This window comes from Heliangelus exortis, chromosome 9 (genome assembly GCF_036169615.1).
Source record: "Heliangelus exortis chromosome 9, bHelExo1.hap1, whole genome shotgun sequence".
Taxonomy (NCBI): domain Eukaryota; kingdom Metazoa; phylum Chordata; class Aves; order Apodiformes; family Trochilidae; genus Heliangelus; species Heliangelus exortis.
In genome coordinates, this window is record NC_092430.1 from 19,718,498 (window position 1) to 19,739,262 (window position 20,765).

The 20,765-nt window shown below is 46.9% G+C and overlaps 2 long non-coding RNA genes across 2 annotated transcripts in view; one reads left to right on the plus strand and one right to left on the minus strand.

Moving 5' to 3' along the window:
- Positions 1–20,765, plus strand: part of LOC139799992 (uncharacterized) — a 199,490-nt gene that overhangs the window by 155,573 nt on the left and 23,152 nt on the right. The window lies entirely within an intron of this gene.
- On the minus strand, positions 3,927–5,259 carry LOC139799508 (uncharacterized). Its single transcript, XR_011727318.1, has 2 exons — positions 5,074–5,259; positions 3,927–4,043 (listed from the first exon to the last, which is right to left on the minus strand). It is a non-coding gene; the product is annotated as an uncharacterized lncRNA (long non-coding RNA).

A 20,765-nucleotide genomic window follows, 5' to 3' on the forward strand; every position in this document is an offset into this window, starting at 1 on the left:
GACTCCCTTATTACAGTTGAAAAATGTCAGGCACAAATGTTTGCAGGCACATTTTGGTAACTTAGTATAAGATTTCCTTAGATTTACAAGTCCTTAATTGTACCTCCAAGCCAGATAGCCAGGAAATAATATCATGCACAAACAGCTGCAAATATTGTTCAGTGTGACTGGAAGCTGGTCCCCAACTCTGGCCCTCAATAACTACAAAATGGAGTTTACCCCTCTCCAAACACACCCAGTTCATCACCCTTGTTGGCCAGCAATGAACTGGAAATAAATCTGAGCCACCAGCTCCATGCAGGAGTCTGAGATGGTTTTTGCAAAGTGGCTGGGAAAAGAAAATGCAGTATTTGGGAGAAAAATTCTTCATTCTTCCCTTTTTCCTCAGCTTCTTAGGTCATTTCCCACCTTTAAGTTAACCTGCTTGGAGGGTAGGACCCACCGTATGGTAAATAGGACAGAAACAAGGGACTTTTTTTTTTCTTGGTTACTACTCATTGATTGCCTTACAGAAAACACCAGTGGGACTGAATTCCTTCAAAAATTCTTTCTGAAGAATTCATTGGGTTTTTTTTTTCTTAAGGAGATTTAGTTGGATTTTTTATTCTCTTTCCAAGTAGAAAACTGCAGGGTTGGAGTTCTCCTCAGCTCAGGCATCTTGGCTAGAGCCATTAAAAGAGGCAAGAAACCTTTGCAGAAGATCTTTTTGACTGACTGACAGTTTCCAGAGGCTCCCCTGCTTTCCCCAACACAGAAGTTCTGAGGGGGCTGGGCTGCTGATGAATTACACTTTGCATGTGTGTGCACATCAGAGACAAGCAGATCAGCAGCAATTTGCAAATTGTACAAAATAATGCAACATCATCAGAAAATTCAATACAGCACCTTTTCTGTAAAACTACCCTAAGGTGTGGTCTCTACCAAGTGATAAACAGTGCAGCCCCCACAGACAGAAAGGATATTTATGCTTGAACCTGTATGCACTTATTGATTTTTATTCCATCCTGACTGTGGTTGAAACCCAGACTGGAAGAACAACCCCACCACCAATGGGTTTTCCAGCAGCCTGTTGAACACCCTCTGCTTAGACAGAGAGGGAGGGTGGTTTTGGCTGAACTCTGGCAGCAACCTGAGCACCTTGCACAGTCACATGTTTCATGCTTGCACATCACTGCACAAAACTCATCAAAGCAACTCCCAAGCATCTCAGTGTTGGTGGGGAGCTGGGTTGCCTGTTGGGGTCCTGGCACAGATAACCCCCATGTTACTCAGGTGAGAGCTGTCTCAGGGACACCTGAACACAATGGCCTTGAGATGGCCTCGTCTACTGGGCTGGGAAAGTGTGCAAAGCAGAGCAATAAATGGATCAGGAGTGATAAGAAATGCAAAAGAGGAGATAAGGAGGGAGGCTGACAAAGGTCATGGCCAGCACAGGGTGGGCATTTCCTTTGTTGGAAAGACAAACTATACCCAGCCTCTCTGCAATGCCTTGCTAACTGTTCCTGTCCAAGCCTGGTTAAGAGTAGGGTTGTTTTTTTCCTCAAAAAGCTGATCACACCTTTAGTATTGGTTTGTGGGATAAAACCATTGTCATTTTGTGAGTCCAAATCAGCTATACCTCCACAAAGCCAGGAAAGATTTACCACCATCATTTAACACACCACTCATAGATTAAAGGGGCTTGTCCTTTTCCCTTCACCTTATTTACGATTTTCAAATAATAAAGCATTCAGACAGAAATTATGGCTCTGCTAAGCCATAGATATGTCCATGTTCATCCCCTGTAAATGTACCTGAGAGCTGGAGGTTCATCAGTTTGACTTCAGGAATGAATCTGAACTGGAGCCAAGCCAACATTGGACCAAGACCAGCTTTATAACAACCCTTTTGCTTTGGAACTTCAGTCAAGGCACAGCCCACTTGTGTTTTGTGCCAGGCTTCACACAAGCCAGGGCTGCCCAAATGTTCAAAAAATGTTCAAATCTTTTTAGTGAAAGCTCTTAACTCGATGTTGTACCATGGTAACTAGACTAAGCTCAGAGCAGTCAGTCAGGAGAAGGATTAGCTGTAGCTGGGATGTTTATTAAGGTGTCATTAAACACCTGAACAAAATCATGTTTCCTGAGAACAGACCACAGGAGGTCAGAAGCATCCATCTCAGCTGTGGTGGGTCAGGCTGGAGGCAGGAAAGGAGGCTGTAACTCAAGAAGCTCTTAAAACATGGAGGGGTGATAGCTTAAAATGTGTCCAGGGATGCTCTGGAAAAGCTCCGAAGGACTGGTTCAGGCTGTGGCCCTGACACCCCCCTCTCTGGGAAAGCACAGGGGGGCTCACACTGGGTAGGGCAGGGTCAGATTGTGCTGTTGCCTCTCCAGCAAGGTGGGGGGGGGGGGTGCTGGTTCTCCCCCTCTGTCAGCTGCAGGCTAGCGAGTGGGGTGATATTTTTCATGGTTATTTTTCCACCAGGCTGAGTCCCTGAGCAGCACTGGGGATGTGTGAGAGGCAGCTGCAGCAGGGAGATGTCTTTGGGGCTTGGAGCCCCCCTGTCTGCTTGGCAGGCAGCCAGCCTGGCCCTGCTGCCCACTCGGGCAAGTCTAATTATTCCCAAGGGTCTGTTAAAAAAAAAAAAAAAAAAAAAAAAAAAAAAGAGAGAGAAAGAAAAGGACAGTGTGTGCTGAGCCCTGTGCTTGAAAAGAGCCTCTCAGCAGCTTCCAAAAGTGCCGAGCTGGCATGTGTTTGTTTGCACACATGAGTCTCCATGGAAAAGCCTGTGGGGGGGGAAGCACAGCCCCATGGCTTGGGAAGGGTGGAAGGGAGATCTCCTGTGCAAGGTCCTGACACCTTCCACATCCTGCCCTGCTCCTGGCTGGGGTCTCAGTGCCATCCCTGTTCCTCCCCAGTCCCAGTTTTAACCACTTTATTCAGACATCAAAGCCATAACATGGCTCCTGTTCCATTGAAGAAAGGGCTATGGATATCCCAGGGGTGATGAAAGAAAAGGGACTGTGAACCCAGCCAGGCTGCAGGGACACAGCACTGGTGCCCAGCTGTGGATATGGGGATGTGCCACCCCTATAGGGCTGAAACGGGGTCAGGGAGACTTTGTCCCTGTGCCTCATTAGCATGGTCACGGGTGGGAATGCTTTGGTTAATCCTGGCCCGGCCTGGCAGGGAACACATGTGACAGCTCACAGGTTGGGAAACCTGAGAGCCCTGGCCAGCAATAAGGCCATCATGGAGCTTAGTGTCATGTTAATTAATGCAGCTTTTCAAACAGCTCTCCTTGGCTCAGACCCGCAGCTCAGAGGCTGACCCGGGCTGCCTGCGGTAGGAAATGCAGCATCCCTGGACCAGCCACCTCCCTGGGGACAGGAAAACCAACCTCAGCTTGGCTTTGAGGGTGGCATGAAGAGCAGACACAGGCTTTCCCTGTGCCTGATGGACAGGCCTGAAAGTGGCTGCACACTCTCTGACCAAAGGGGAATGGATCCAGACCCCGTACCCATATGGCTTCTGGTGGTATCTCCCCAGTGGGCACTGGAGTTCAAGGGGTGCTTCTCTTTTCAGAACGGGGCATCACTGGTCATGCAAGGCATTGGCCTTGAATAACCCAGACTATAATGAGTACAGCTGAACTCCCAGCATCACAGGTGGGCCTACTTGGGTTGAAGTGTGACAAGATGATGAGGGATGCTCCGGACAAGCTCCTAAGGACTCATTCAGCAGGCAGTGCATGTGGCCCTTTTCACACCCCTTTTTCAAAGAGAATACCTGGGCCATGCCATGTGCCCACTGACCAGACTCACCCCAGTGCTGCCAAGCCATTCCTGTGAGGGCACAGCTTTGCCTAAATTCCCACCTGAGTGCTCCCAGTGCTGGGTAAATGGGAGATCATTATTATCAGCATTATCATCATTAAATCATAATTATTTCATAGTGCTGGATCCACTGACACTCACTTCCCCCTTTTTCTGTGGATAACACCATGCCCCATGCATGTTTATTCCCATTGCTAGAAACCCATTTTCTTAGATATGGTGTATCTGTCAGAAAAAAAAAAGGAAAATGTCACAGGTTAAAAGGGATTAGGTGAATAGACTCCTTCCATTACTCACATAAAGCAGTCAGTGGGAGCTGGAGCCTGAATATGCAAACAGCACACAGCCCTAAATATCCCTATGTTTTTAGAGTGGTCATTTCTAATTAGCACTTGAATCCAACACCCTACTTAGCCTAATTAGAGACACAACAAAAAGCTATTTGAGCTCGCATGCATATTGAATATGCAGATCTCTGGCATCTAGTGCTGCCCTTCTCCAAAGAGCAAATTCTAGCAAAGCCTCTCAGCACCCAGTGTGAGTGAAAACTGGTCCCAGCACAGATGTAAACTGGTCCCATGAAGCCAATGTATTGAAAACCTGCACCATTAACTCAGATATAAATCTGAAAGGTTTTGCTCTGAGTTGTGTTACTGAGGGGAAAGAAGGCAAACTCACAGTTTAGGAGATACTGTATTTATTTTTTCATATCTAATCACAAAGATTTTATGGTCTAGTTTAAACCAGGGAACGGAAGGTAGATGAGGAGAAGGAACGGAGATGGGGGAGTGGAGCAGGGATCAAAGAATCGCAGGATGATTTGGGTTGGAAAGTTGACCTTTAAAGGCCATGAAATCCAACCCCTCAGCAATGATCAGGAAAACTTTCAACTCAGTCGGAGCCCCATCCGAGCCGACCTTGAAGGTTTTCAGGGATGGGGCATCCAGCACCCCTTGGGGCAACCTGCACCAGCCTTTCACCACCCTCACTCTAAAAATTCTCAGCCTTATATCTAGCATAAAAGTGCCCTCTTTTAGTTTAAAACCATTCTGCTTTGTCCTGTTGCTACAAGCCCTGCTGAAGGTCTATCCCCATCTTCTTGGAGTATCAAAAGGAATCCAGCTGCACGGGGAGCTCTCTGAGAGCTGGTGGCAGGAGGGTTAAAAGCACCACGCAGATCTCTGCAGACCTGCCAGGCAAGACAAACTCGGCATCTTTTCTAAATCTCGCTTTTTTTAAGACGAACTGAGCACACCCCCGCACATCCATGAGGCATAAAGCAAGCGCCGAAAAACCTCTCTGCTTGGTTTGGACACGCCTCATCTTCGGAGAGGGGGTTCAGCCGAGCGCTCGGGAGGATTTCATTGTGAATGAGGGGAGCTACGGGCTCCATGGAAACCCGAGCAGAGGCGGGGATTGGCGGGGCCGTATCCAGGCTCGGCAGCAGCCAGGCCGCCGAAAGTACAAGTCCTGTTAATATTTAACACGGAGCAGGGACGTGGTAAAACCTAGCAACCCCACGGCAGCGGTTATGCAATTCTCCATTAATAGCTCAAAGGGATTCAGCAACGTTTTAACATCCTCCTCCTCCCTCCACGTTTCTAAATATGAGTTGTTGGGTTTTTTTGTGGTGCTTTTTTTTTTTTTTATTTCCTTGTCTCTAAAGCTTAAAGTGAGAGGAAACAAAGACATTGCAATTACATAATACAGACGTACAGCCAAGTCCTACTCCTGATGTTTTGGAAACATTCAGGGGGCCAAGTCGAAAGCTAAGAAGAGCCATGTGATAAGATCCTTTTTCTGGGATTTTTTTTTTTTTTTTTTTTTTTTTTTTTTTTTTTTGGGGTGTGTGTGTTGTGTTTTGTTTCGGGGTGGTTTTTTTGTTTTTTTTTTTTTCCCCCCTTTCTTCCGTTTTCTAACTTCCCAGTTAATTGCATTCATTTGCTCCAAGATCTGTTGGACCTCATCTGAGCCATTAAGTAAGCAGGATCTTTTGCAGTGATAACTGTTAACACATAGGTCTAGAAAAGGCAGGATTGTCAAAACAAATTAGGTTTGCTGAGGGTGGGGGTTTGGTTCAAGCATCTCTTGCTCTGCTCTTTATTCTCCCACCTGATAGCCCAGTGCAGCAGAGATCTGACAATTGCAGCTTGTGCCATGTTTTTTTCTTAACAGTCATGTACTGCCCTTAGGCTTGTTTTTATTTGAATGTCCCTGAACACACTTCTGAGCATCTTTCCCAAGCAGAGGACACATCCAAGGAGGTAATCCCAAAGGCAGAGGAAATGGAAGGCTAGCTAAAACAATGGGGATCAAGAGCAAAGACCCAACCACAGCTGCATCTTGCACTTTGGAGTCCAGCAGAGACATCAGACACACAGTGGTGCCCCCCAAGCTTCACCATCACCCTAAGCACACAGTCTCCTCCTGAGGGGGAAATGTGCTGAGCTCTGCTTTCCAGGTGCAGATGGGCTTAAGCCTCCAGCTCAGCTGGAGAGAATTAGAACAGTTCAGACTTTATAAAAGCACTGAGGGTCCGTAGCAGAGTGTTTTCCCCTCTTATCTACTTGTCTTCCAGCTTTTGTCTGAGGAGACACTGCTACCACCACCTCAGGGGCAGGGTAGTGATGTGACTCTTGCATGAGGTCCAGGTTCAAGCAGGCTGAGTGCCAGTGCCATAGAACACTCTGTTATCTTCCTGAGTGGATGAAAAACTGCCCCCACACACAAAATGGAGGAGGAAGAGAAGAATGCTCTTCAGAGACACACCATATTCCTCACACCAACAGGTAAGCCCTAAAGGCCTGTGAGCCCCTGGATCCTCTGTAATACTTGCACTATTTCCCAGAACAATACAGCAAGGAGGAAGATAGTGTCATTTTCAAATGCAACTGTGTCTCCAGGGAGGTTAAAGTATCAAATTGGGACTTGTGCTCAGAACAAAAATCCGCCTGGAAAGAAATTAGGAAAGAAACCCAATGAGGTTGAAAACTTAGCCTAAATTTAAGGGCTCTGACCATAACCCAGTGTGGAAAAGCAGTAGGAGACTCATTAATACTTTGCAATCCCTAATGGGTGACAAAGAAGTGTTAGTATTGCTTCAGGACTTCTGATTTTTTAATCAGGGATCTCAGGCCTTCATAAATCAGGATCAGAGCAGTGCAGGCTGTGGGCTACCTGTTGCCAGATCAGGCCAGCTGGAAACAAAGCCAAAGCCAGCAAGTTCCTCAGAGTGGGGGTTGTGGGGCTGGCTGGGGGAAGCAGCTGTGGCTGATACTGCAGGTTGCCCTATGGAGCTCTTTCATTGTTGAGGCAGAGGACAGAAACTCCTCCTTGTCCCTCCACTTGCACTAAAAACTAAACCTCCTTCAGCCAGAGAAGCGGCCTGTATTTTTAGGACCCTTTTTTGCATTTCATTACTAAGGACCTCAAGCAAGCTATGTCATATCATATCAATTATAAGTAGTTGCAGGGCAATATAAGTGGAGGGGAAATTAAGCTATTTAGCACATGAGCAGGAGATGTGGATTTGTGTGCAGGCAGGGATTTTAAAATTAAAACCTAAACCCCCCCCCCCCAACAAAACAAACAAAAAAACTCAATAAAGGCCTTGCTTCTAATGGAATAAACTCCAAGGCAACTTTACCTGGCCCACAGGTTGGGGCAGGGCAGTCAGAAAAGCAGAAAGGGTGAGGGGCAGAGTCTGGTTTCAGTGTAAAGATTGTACTGCCAGACCTGTCCTAGAGCTGCACAGCAACCAGGCTGAAACCCAGCCAGTTTTGTGGTGTTTCTGCAGTGCCATCCAATTGGGCTATTGATACTTTGGCTTCATCCTTTTATTTCCCCCTTTTTACCTGAATCTCTATGGCTTCTTGATACCTGGTTAATGGCAAGGGTTAAATTGTTTGCTATACTGGAAATTGATTTGTAGAAAAAAATCTTGGGCTTGTGTTTTGCGTGAGGCAAAGCAATAGTGATTTCTGCCACTGTGGTTAATATTTGGAAATAATCTTTAACTCTTTTGTGCAGCTTGCCCTGTCCTCTTTTGCAAATTACTGAAGTCCATGTAATGAAACCCTAACATAAGTTGCCACCTGCATCTCGGGTTTTTGCTCTGTTTTTAGGACTGGATGGTGGGGAAGTTTTTACATGCTGGGTGAGGTCAGAGATAAATCGTAAGTGCTGTGGTGCTGATATGAAATTAGTTCTCATTCCTGAGTCTGTGGGGACTTGCAGACCTTTTCAAAATAAGGGAGGAGCAGCTTTAACTCATGAACACAGGAATGAGATTCCTCTTCCCATCTAGGAGCAAAGTGCCTTGACCACATCAAAGTGTGGGAATGCAAGTGCTGGGCTGGTTGTACTTGTTATTCCCTCATGGAAGTGGTGATGCCAACCCATGAGCAAATGGTAGTGACAAGGCATCTTTTTTTCCATGCCTTCATTGTCATTGGAGGCATGTCAGAGCTTGGCACAGAGACCAGGGATCTCATCTTGTTTTAACTAACACAGTTACACCATCAAATAGCATCACATCACCTTGCTGAGTCCCGGGCAAGGCCCTTTCTGCTTGGCTTGGTATGAAGAGGAAAAATTCCTACATACTTTGTTAAAGGACTTGGAAAACAGCTGTTGCTTTTAACATTCTTTGAGAGGAAAAATTCCCATTTTGTGTCATCCTGCACAACATACTTCCCTGCCGAAGTGCAGTTGTCAAAAACCAGCACTTAGGAGATCTTTTTAGGCCCTTCCAGTGTCAGTTTTGGAAGAAAGAGACAGCTGCAAAATGGAAAAGGAGAGAGAGAGGTCAGTTAAAGCTTTCCATAACAGAGATGCTGCAGCCCAGACAGGGGCAGGGTGAAAGATGTCTCCTTGTTCAGAAGCTGAACAAGACCACCCATCTCTTCCCCAGTTTGTTAGCTGCCTGGTAACTAGATTTCAGCATTCATTGTAGTATATGAAGCCTTTAAAGCCAGTGTGTGGTTAGCTGTGGATGTTGCTGTGAAATCTGATGTTGTGCTAGAGAAAATCATCAGTCATTGCTGGGGTGGGCATGGAGGCTGATTGCAGCCCTGCTCAGGAATGAGTGGGGTTGGAAAATCCACCTCTTCCATAGGTGAGTGTAAAGATATCATCCTGGACCATTGCAAAAACCCATCTGTAGCCTGTCTTTGTTCAATGGTCCATGATGGGTGGCTTGGGAGGGGTATTAGGACAATGCAAAAGTGGTCAGACAGTATCTTTCCAGCTACCTGTGACATTTGATTTTAATAGTCCTCAGTGAACCTTTTTTCCAAGAATTCTGTTGCTTTTTGAACTCGAATTTGTTATCCCTAACATTCTGTGGCAATCACAGGTCACTTACAAAGCATTAATGCCCATTAATAGAGAGATCTTTTGGTAACATGGAGCAAGTTCTTGCTATTACTTTTCCACCTTAACAGGAGAGAAGACATCAAATGCTATCTGGCTGCACTCCAAAACAAATAAATGATGCTGATGTTCAGAAAGGAAACACTGTTGTCCTTAAATAGTCAAGCATTGTTCTCAGACTTCCTGCAATAATTTCTGCTTTTTTACCCAAAAAGATTCCTGGCTGTGTGGCTCCTGAGACGTCTTTAATGTCTGCCGGCTGCACATTTGTAGCATTTGTGATTTTTAACCTTTTTCCTTCTTTGACCAATCCTGTGATAATATATGGTGCAGGAGGGTATAAAGTGGATATTCTCTGCAATTTCATGGGAAAAAATATCTGTAAGGTGATGTCTGCCCATAAAGCTTGTGCTGACCAGTCTGGTTAGTACCAGGGAGACACATGGACTAGAGAGAGGCTGCCCCAGTGGTATGGCACAACCATGTGTAGAAATGTCAGCAGGGACTGATGGCATGATGAGAGCAACTATGGACTTGGTTGCTTCATCAGTGGTGCCTGAGCATGCACAACAGCTCAAAAAGGCAACAGCAGCTTTTACGGAAATAGTGGTGACAAAACCCTGAGAGAGGAAAGTGTGCCTGAGATGGCAGCATAGTCCAGAAATGCATGGAGTGATGTCCAGTGGGGTTAAGCATGGAGACTTTGGCTGAAGGTCATCTGAAACAACTGCTCGGAAGCTTTGGAATGTTGTAAACTGAGGAATATCTTGGTGTGGGGGAAGGATGGGGCCAGCTGGTCCTATTCCTGATGGGAAGGTATTGCCAGGGAAGCGAGAGGCTGAGCTATGACAGGAGACATCATCATGGGAGGTGATGATCTGGGACCCAGCCAGCATCAGCATCCAACACCATGGCAGTAGCTGTATGCCAAAAGTGTCAGTTGTTCTCTAGAGCTGGATGTGAAAGAAGATAAAAAACCTTTATCCCATAGGGCTTGAGTCCTTATGGGAACAGGACACTTTGTCTGTTCATTATACCAAGGTCCAATAATAAATAAAACATTGGTAAGCACAGTTCAGGAGCTTGCAACACAAAGTAAAGCAAGTGGGAATCCCACCCTGCTGTCTATAGTTTTCTCCTGGGTATTGTTGAATTTTTCCCCCCTAATTATCCTCTGCTTGCTTAGCTCTCACTCTTTTGTTACTGACTGGCATAAAAAGGGGATGTAACAGACACACCCCGATCAACCTCTGTTGGTGATTCAACATTAAAAGGCTCCTCTGCAGATAACTGGGGCTGTGATGGGTCATGGAGGTCCTCTTCTCAGTGCTTGGTCAACTTGGGTGTTAAACCCACATGCTGCTGCTGCTGGGAGCAGTCTGGGACCATGGTATTTTCTGTGGGGTTGATACTGAGTTTCATTTTTTACTGAACCATCTTCAAAGAACATATTGGGACAGTGGAGTCTAGTGGCAGGGTCCTGTTTTTTTGCAGTGGCTGAAAACAATGGATGACACTGATAAGAGGAAGCATTTGCCAACAAAATACATTACAGGATTTGGAGCTTCATTTGACATCTCTGTTGATGGGTTGCCTGATCCACATGTCTTATTTAAGTTATGCTTACAAATATGCCATGACCTACGAACACTTCAGTAATGGGTTTGAGCCAGGAATGAGTTGTGCATCACTGAAGTAATTATTTATTCACTTAAAAGGGACTGATGGCTTTGCTCAGCTGGGAGCTGTGTATAATTAAAACCATGGTCCCTGCCCCAAGAGGTTTCCAGTCTGAAAAATGAAGCAAAGACTGTGCCAGAAGAAGTTATGGGAATCCCATGTGCACAGATGTATTCAGAAGATTACATTTTTTTATTTTTTTAATTGTGAGCTCTTTGTATACAACAGAAGACAGAAGTCCATTTGGGGCTAGTGTGTATTTAACAAATTTTTATTCGTGTGGCTGCAATAGCAAATGAGAGGTGGCTGCTGTAGAACAGAAGTCCTCCTAAAAGCTGTAACATACACTTAAACTAAAAAAATAGCTATATATATATATATATATATACATATATATATAGAATACATCTAACCCTGAAACTACACTGGGTGTAACCTGAGGACCCAGACTGCCCAAATCAGAGCTGCCCACCTTAAACCCAGCCCAGGCAGCTGTAGGAGCCAGTGCCTGTTCCCCATGCCACAGGCAGAGCAGGGCTGATCAGAGCTGGTGGAGAGCAGCTCCTGACATAGAGCTGTTTCACAGCTGCCAGGAGCCATCTCCTCTCCCCAGACCTGAAGAAGGGTTTGTGTGCCTGAAAGCTTGGCTGTTTTTTGGTTTTTTTTTTTTTTACTAATTATGTAATTTGGCTTAATAAAAGCTATTACCTCTCCATACAAATCTTGTGTCTCCTTGAATAGGTTGGCACATTTCCCAATAGAACCAGAAACTGCTTCTTAAACAGAAGTTTGACCATTGTTGTTATTAAAATAGAAAAGGAAATGGAGGCTCGTTCACAACAAAGTGATATTTATTGCTCAGTTTAATTGCTTAATGTAAAGCGCATGACTGGGGATTTGAAGGGGCTGATTTGCAGCTCAGTCATCCTTTGAAACAAAGCCACACGTTGTGAAATTGCATGTTGAAACTCAAGGATTGAAATGGCTCAGGCAGATGGGAAAGGAACAGGAGTCATTAGCAAAGCTTGGAGCAAGCCTGGGTAATTCTCCTGGGAAAAAGTCATCCTGGAAACACATAGCGTGGGGACCACTGCCTTGTCCAGACTCTCCAGCAGGATGAGGAGGTGCTCCTGTGCCATGCCTGAAGACTGGCCCAGACCCTCCCCATCCAGCCAAAATTTTCAAGTGGAGGATGCGGCTGTGGAGGGGACCAGGCAGGCCATGGTGTGTTTTGGCCAGGTGCAGGCAGGCACCCTTGGGGAAGCAGTGCAGGTAGCAGAGGTGAGAGGGGGACACAAACCCAAGTGATGCCAGCCTCAAATGTGTGACCTGTTCATAGTGTGAAGAGGCACTAGGTGAAAATCTTCCCCTGTGAATCTCTGATTCCCAGGCCACAAGTGCTGCATGATCTCCCCCAGCCATGGCCACACTTGCCTGCAGGCTCTCTGCTCAGCTGGGTCACTGCTCCTGTCCTTGTTTTCCAGGGAAATAAAAGTGGTGCAAGGAGTTCCAGTGGGGTTGATGCATGGGTTCAATTTGTTGCCCCAGCCCCACTGCTTTCCAGAGTGCTACCAAGCACCACCCCCACTGCTGATACCTTCCACCAGCAGCACCCCACAACCGTCTCCTTAGCTTGGACGTAGCCATTTCATAACTCAGGCTTTGGCACACACCTGCAGGTTTTATGGCTTAACGCAAATAGAGAATAGTTCCAACAAGTATTTTCTTCCTGGCCCCTCCCCAGCAAGTGCTGAACCCAACATTTCCCATGAGTGATTCAGGGATGTTGGGGAGAGCAGGAGCTGCCCAGCTTGGAGGTCTGTCAGCACACAGTAAATCCAGTGGGATGGCAATGAAATAGTATTTTGCATGCTTGGAAAGCTGCTTTTATCAGTGACTTCAGGGGGTGGGCAGGTTTGAATCCTGGGTGCAGCAGCTCCTGGCTCTGAGGAGGGGGAATTTTCCTTTACTCACCCCAGGACTTGGAGGGATACCCCGTGCCCACATTAAGTACCAGCAAAGACACCCACAAACTTGAATCCCGTCTTTCAAACAAAAAACAGTCCAAAGTCCTTTTCCTATGAATGAGAGTGAGCATTTTCCTGAAGGACACCCCAAATATCTCCCATCCCTCCTCGCCAAGGGCTCTTAACACACCTCTGCAGCCAGACTGATGGGCCTGAGGGCTTTCTGACAGCAGCAGGGTCTGCCCTAAGTGGTGTCTTTTTTTCTTTAATGCAAGCATGAGGATCTAAGCTATTCCCATAGTACTCTTAGTAATCAGCCCTGGTATGTTGAAAGGCATATTTGTCATGTCTCAGCTGGTCTCTTGGAGAAAGTCAAAGGTCAGCTTTGTTACCCAATTTATATGTCAGGGGCTGCAGGAGTGAATCAACAGCATTTTTTTGTATTTTTCCAGACAGTAGCTCGATATTCCCGGCATGTTGAACTCTAGGAGTTCCCTTGCTTTTGTGATCTTTTGCCATCCCTCCTTATTTTGGCTGAAGTTACAGCAATTCAAGCAGCCCTTGCAGGTGACTTTTTCAAAGCCGTGGTCACACACAGCTTGGTGTGAGAGAACCTCTCAGCCAGCAGGTCCCAGGTACCACTTTGCGGCACTGTCCCAAATACCAGACCAGCAGCAAAGTGTCCCCTTACAGAGAAAGATGGGGTGGTTGGTCAGTCCCTCTCCATAACCCCAGCTATGGGGCAGGCATTGCTGTGGGGCAGAAGCAGGGGTGGGTATGAGCACACTGTACACACATTGTGCAATTCCTTCTTTGTAAATGCAATTTGTGTGCAGGCAAAAGGTGAGGAATTTTTCCTGACAGAAAGGTTTCCTTGACTTGTCAGACTCAGACTGTCGCAACTGGCCTCATCCTGGTAGAGTTCCCAAGGGATGGCCTGAACAAAAGCAGTGACCTGGGCACACCACATCCAGCACCAGGGGGAAAAGCTGCCCTGTGGGTATCAGGAAGTAATTTTTTCCAATGAAGGTGGTGAGACACTGGTACAGCTTGTCCAGGGAAGTTGTGAATGCTTCATCCCTGGAAGTGTTGGGTGGCGCTTGGAACAGCCTGGTCCAGAGGAAGGTGTCCCTGCCTGTGGCAGGGTGGTTGGACTAGGAGATCTTTAAGATCCATTCCAACACAAACCATTCTATGATATTCGCCCTGGGACTAAGCATGATCCCATCCAAGAGATTTCAGACACATCTTTTCCAGCATGTGAAGTCTATGTTTGTTTGTTTCTGTCTGGCCACATGCATTTGGGAAGATGGCAAGGAAACCATTCCTGATGGAAGCAATGTCAGAAACCAAAAGCAGGAGGTTGTACAATTCGATAAGCTCTGGGGGCTCCATTTATGACCATCAGAATGCTGAGCAAAGCTGGTGCAGGAGAAGCCTTGCTGAAGGGGACTCTTGCTGCTGCATGCAAAGCAGAGAGCAAAAGCCTTAACGCTTTCCAGGCTTCAAAAAGGTTTGCCCAGGCTCAGGGCTTGCAGGGCTGGCTGGGGGTTTAGGTCACTTCTCTGCCTTTCAGGGTGTTTCATGGGCAGGGTTTAACCTTGGGTGCAAGGAGGGAAGCAGGGCAGGGCAAGGCTGCAGCTCTGGAACAGGAGCCAGAAAACAGAAGTCAAGTGAAAGATGTTTTATGAAGAGCCCATTTTCTCCAGGCTAGTGAGGGGATAAAACACAGTGAGGAGAGGGCTGTGTCCCCGTGGGAAACACAGTCAGGCAGAGAGGAAAGAAATAAATCCCAAGAGGTGCAGCTTGCCATCACAGGGAAAGGAAAGAGAGCAAATTATAAGCTTGGGGTTTTTTGCAAGATGAAAGAAAGGCCATTATCTGCCTCTGGAAAACACTTTCCAATCCCTTTGTGCAGTGGTTTCTTTGCAGAAGGGCTCTCCCAGCACCCCGGGCAGTGGCAGGGGAACGCCCCCCACCCGAGCTGGAGAGGTTTGAACTTGAACTCGTTTATTTAGCTTTGACTTTTCTCTTGCTGGAGTCCCTGGACCTAGCCCAAACCTCAAAAGTAAGTTATAGCCAAATATTTTTGAGGTTGGTAATGAGATACCAAAGCCTTACTTAAAAAAAGAGCCCTGACCTGAATTCCCCAGCAGCGTGCGGGGCTGATGCTCCATGGGTGCAACAGAGATGGGCTCAGGGGCCAGGGTGCTGCTGACCAGCTCCTGCTCAGCATCCTCCTCCTGTATCCCATGAGCACAGCTGGGTATGGCAACCCCACCATTGGTGACCCCAGTGCTCACTCTTTTCACTGTAAAACAAACAGTGGAATAATTCTCTTGTCATCCACCCACTGCTCGGGGTTAATTGTGACAGATCATGTCTGTCCCCACCCTGAATTCTGGCTTGGCTGCTCGAGTCTCTGCCACTTTCAAACAGTCTAAAAACACAGTGTGACCTGCAAAGGCTCTTCCAGGCTGCAGCAGTGAACAAACCCTCTGCAGTGTTTGCTCCAGGGCTGTACACAGGAGCACTGCCTATGGCATCACCAAGGGCTGGAGGGATGGAGTGGAACCTGCTCATGCAGACAAATCTAACCTAAACCTTCCAGATCTGCTTTGCTCTCTGGTCAGGATCAGGCCCTACATCCCTTCCCCAGTATCATGGTACAAGTTTCATGCTAGGCTTCCATGTTGGCATATTTTTTATGTTGTATTTTAATGTTACAGAGCAAACCTTGTGAAAGCAAGGATTAATGTTGTGAGGTCTTCAAGCTTGGGTGCAAAGCAGTGTTATAAAAATTTGCAGCCTCCCCAGGAAAATAGCCCATGAGATATTTTATGCCCCCCCTCCCCTCAGCAAGGGAAAGGGTTAATTGCTTTGGTTTCCCCCTGATGCTTATGTCTAATGCCAATCAGATCTGGAATAAAATATGATTGAAACCTCTGGCTCTGAAAAAAAAAAAAAAAAAAAAAAAGATCATATGTTTTAATTAAATTTAGAACTAGCTGGTTAATCAGCACAAGGACTAATGGTCTGATTAGCAGGAAATGCCTGATGAAAAATAGACCACCTCATCAGCTGGGCTGGAGGGAAAGCCATGGACTGGGACACAGCCCTAGGATGGGAAAATGCAGGTGCTTTGCAAAGGGCATCCAGGCTCCATCCAAGGACCCCCAGGGAGGAGATAGATCCTTGAGGACAAGATGAGCCTGATGGGGCAGATTTTGGGCTCAAGGACATATTTCTTCCCTGGGGGTCCTTTAATGGAGCTGTCCTCCTCTGGTGTATCTCTGCCCAGGGTCCAACATTGGAAACCTTCTTCAGAGAGCAACTCTGAAGACCAGGGGATGCCAGGGGGCACAAATGAAACCTCTCAGTCCAATCACCTTTGAGAGGGGAGAGTACAAGGATGGGGGAGAGAGAGAGAGGATTGCAAAATCAATTTGGGATTTATTGCGTTGAGAGGAAAAAAAAAATAAAAAGCACCCAAGAAATAGAATTTTAAAATTAAAAAATCAATGGAGAAATGTCCTTCTGGCTGCCCCTTCCCCCACTGTGCAAAGCACAGGCTTCCTTCTGATTAAAGCTCAGCCTGGAGCAGTTTCGGTGGCAGGAGGCCAGAAGAAAGCTTAAGGTGCTCTCTGCAGTTTAAGGTGGAGCTGTTGCCTTCCCCAGCAGCCCCAGCTTTGGCCAAGGCAGCAGCATCCTCTTGTTTACCATGGTTACACCCCAGCCATGCCAGGGCTCTGCTTCACACCCCAGGAGCAGGCAGGCTCTGGGCTGGCAGGGGAGCCTTGGCAGGGCTTTGTTGTGCTTGCAGCCGCCTTCAACCGTTTTTTCACTTAAAAAAAAAAAAAAAAAGGAAATTAAATACCAGGTGATAGGGAAGAGGAGCAGAAGCAAGTCCTGCTCCATTTCTGAGGAGTGGATAAGCTTTTTGTTCAAAAGTGCTGTGGGGAACTAGGCAAAACCCTCCAAGCAGCTCTCAAAAAGCCTCAGATCCATCTGGATGGAGCCATCATTGAGACCGCAGAGCTGCCAAAAGCAGAATCTATAAATCATGAATCAAGCCCCCCATTCCCATCCCTAAATCACAATTGTTTTAAAAAGAAGTAAAATATATTTGTTCTTTAAATGTGTCTTTTGGACTCTGTGCCTTTAGGCACATTCTCCATCTTTTCTAAAACATGAGGACGAGAAACTTCCTCCCATTTCTCAGTGAAAGCTGAGAGTCTCACTTAATTACTTGCATCCAAGAGCTTCAGCTTTATGAAAAATTCCAAATAGCAGAAGATTGATAATAAAATCCTAGAGGCTGGCAATGCTGAGCCTCCAGTTAGATGTAGGATTTTCCTTTTGTAAGTGTCAAAGAAGAGTCTGAACCACTGGGATGCTGGTCTGCTGCAAGAGTGACGAATGTAATCAGTTTTGGTGAACTGATGCAGGAAAAAAGACCTAAAGTCTATGTTCCTTGGCCAGGGTGTTCAAATATTATCCACTCATTATCCACTGTTTTTTTGGATAGGCAGCCACTGTGTACCTGGTAAGGGCACAGGGATTTCACTGGGAACTGGCTGGCACCTGTGCAAGGGTTTTGGCAATGGCACAGCCAAGCACCTGGCAACTGTGACTGGGAAGCGAGGAGGTGCCAAGGGGAGGCTGGGGTTTGGTAAAAAAAAATGCAGAGGCTCAGCCAGCCCTTCAGAGAAGCAGCCCTGTGAAATTATGTGATACTTGAGATCTTTTCTTGTTCAGGTCCCAACTTGCATCCCTATCAAAGCAGCTTTGTTGACCTGGGCTGATCTCCAGGCGTTGGATTTAACATCAGAGCCCTGACCACAAGAAGCATCTGAGGATGAGGCATCCTGCCATGCCTTGGGGGTTCTTCTTGGGCTTTTAAAACCCTCCACAGCAGGGTGATATCTTCTGGGTTACTTTAGTGACATCCTCCCCGCCAGGCTTGGTGTCCCCAATGACACAAACACCCCAGGAAGCACTGCCTGCCTTGGTGGCCCCAGAAAGGGGACAAAGCCACTATTAACAGTGCCTTCTGCTACCAAATCTCCATGGAGAGGCCCCTGGATGGAAAAAGGACATCCTCGTAGGGACTGCATGAGCATGGCCCAAAGCCAAAGGGACCACAGGGCTCTGAAACCTCCTCCCTGTGTTGGAGCATCCCCCAGCCATGGGCCACCACCTGTGCTGGCAGCACAAGGACTATCTTTGCCTTCAAAGGGAACATCTCTTGTCACTATTCAAGGAAATGATGAGATAATGGCCTGAAATCTTGGTTCCTCTAATGCAATTGAAAGTGGAGCTAAGCTGCAACTCTATAAAGGAAGTCTAAATTAGGTTGCAGAAGAGAAAAGGATATTTGACAGCAGGAGCAGGCTCTGGAAATGCAGTCATTGTTTCTACTTATGGGTTTTGAAATGTAAATAATTTAACACCCAGCTAAGCAGAGGAAAATCTGCTATTTTTGGTTTATTCCGAACAAAGACAGCTGTGTGGTCTAAAACATACAGTTCAGCATTAAAAAAAAAAAAATAAAATACAGAAACAATGCTGGCAAGAATGTCCTTAGGAATTTCAGACCCAGCACTGGGGCTGGGCTGGCTGTGCCTTGTGCTTCACTGGTACCTTTACAGAGACCTCAAGTCTTCCCAGGACATTGCAATAAACCCATAAATAAATGATTTGGATGAATCCTAATTCTAAGGATTCATTTAAAATTACAGCTGAAGGGTAACAGCACGGGGGGAGATTTTAAAGCAGCATTTAGGTCTTCAATGAGATGGCAGCAGGGCTTGCATGGTCAGGCTGCCTGCTGGCCAGGTGATAGATTTGGAGGCAGGATCCTGCTCTTATTAGAGACATTCCCATGGCAGCAGCTGCTGCCAGGTACCAGATGTATTAAATTCCAAGCAGCATGGAGAACTGGATTGAGATTCAAATTTGGGTCCTCATTAAAATAACAAGAGCTATTGCTGGCACATGGGCACATCTCTGGGAGCTGAAGGTGAAGCCTCATCCTTCAGAGGCCTTAACTGACCTCATTTGTTTTTATTCTCTCTCAAATACACTTTTTTCTTAACAACTTGATGGGAGAAAGGGTTAAATACCTCTTGGCTGGACAAAACTTCTTGCAAATATTCCTGCCTTCACAGCCATGCTTGCTGCCTACTGATAGACCTGGCAATGGTTTGATGAGGTTTCGGGGGGGATTTGCTCCTGGGTTTCTGCTGGCTGAAACCAGGCATGATGAGAAAAGCCCACCCACAGGTGTAGCTCTGGTACTAAGGGGTAACAGCTGCTCTGTCCTTAATGTTCATGGGGCCTGGCCACATGAGACCAGGAATGTTTTGCTGATGCTCCTGAGTACGAAATCTTTGAAGCTCAGGGCCGTGGAGCTGGGTCCCTCCTCCTGGTCCAGACTCTGCAGAGGACACAAGGGTCAGGGAGGAATTTTTTCCCAGCACAAGAGCTGAGTTGCCCATGGCAAGGAGGAGCTGCAGCTTTGTGGGCTGATGTGCATCCATCTGCCTACATCCCTGCAAAGGAGGGAGACCAGGTCTTGTCCAGAGCTTCAGCACATCCCATCCTCACCCCCATCCAGTGCTGGTGGTGCAATCCAGGCTCTCCCAGCCAAGACATCACAAGCCTGGCTGGGGATGCAAACCCTGCCTGGCAGTACAGGTACATGCCTCAGCCAGCTGGGCCCATCTGGGGTGAGTTGTGAGGCACCACTTCTGCCAGGGGGTGGAAAGTTAGATAACCTCCTTTAGGAATATAGCTATACCTGGGCAGCCAGGGTTTCCTACACAGTGCAGAAACTCTCCTTGCCATTGCCAGGCTGCCTGGCTGTACACACACTACGGAACTGGAGGGCAAAACACGTTGCTGCTGCTGAGTCTTCTTGGAAATCCTGGCCCTGGGTGTGGGGAGCACCTGGAAGTCTTCCTCCCAGCTCTTATGTTAATCTGGCCCCACGGGCATCTCTGAAGCTCATTGAAATTCCGGGGGAGTCTTCCCATTGAGTTCAGCCAGCTTTGAATAAGGTCGTTTCTCTCTTCTGTGTTTTTTCTGATTTTTTTTTTTTTTTTTTTCCAAACCTATGCTCACTCTGGGGCAAAAATATATTTAAACACAGCACTGCATTTGCAGCCACACTGCTATTGTCTCCCCAGTTGTGCAGCAGAGCCATGAAAGGTTTCATTCCCACTGGGAGGTGGTCAGAGGGGATGGCAACCACTGCAAAGGTGGTTGAACTCATTTTGCCTTGGTCCAAACAGAGTCAAATACTGCTTGGGCTGTGGTCCGATTGCACGTGAGTCAGTGAGAGGTGGGCTGGCATGCCTAGGGTGATATTGTCCTTGGCTGGGGGTTGATCTGGGTTCCTTTCTATGTATGCTTCTTATCTGTACACCAAAATAGTAAGTTAGATCTTCTGTAAAATGCCTTATCCAGGGAACTGGAAGCACCTCTTGAAGAAGAGAGGTTATTCCCAGTTTACAGATGAAATGGGACTTATCCAGGGTGTCACAGAGGTGGCTGAGCTGGGAATGGAGCCCATGCCCCTCAGCATTGCTTGTTTCTCTCTCCCCAGGGATATTTTGTGGTCTCATCACCAGTGCTTATCATAAATGCTGCTGAACCTCAGGTGTCCTTTTATCCCAGACCATCTCCCCTTCTGCACAACTCCTGGGGTTGTCATGAACTCATCTTTGATTTGGAGGACAGTAACCAAAGATTTAATTGTTCTTAGCCAAGACCATGGGCAAGGAAGCCATGTAAGACTCCAGTGTCTGATGGGCAGCAGGCACACTCCAAAACACCTGATTTCTGGGAGAAAAGTCCTGGTTCCCACAGCATTCCCCCGACTTCCCTGAGGTTTGTGGTAGAAAGTCGATGGTGAAACCACAAT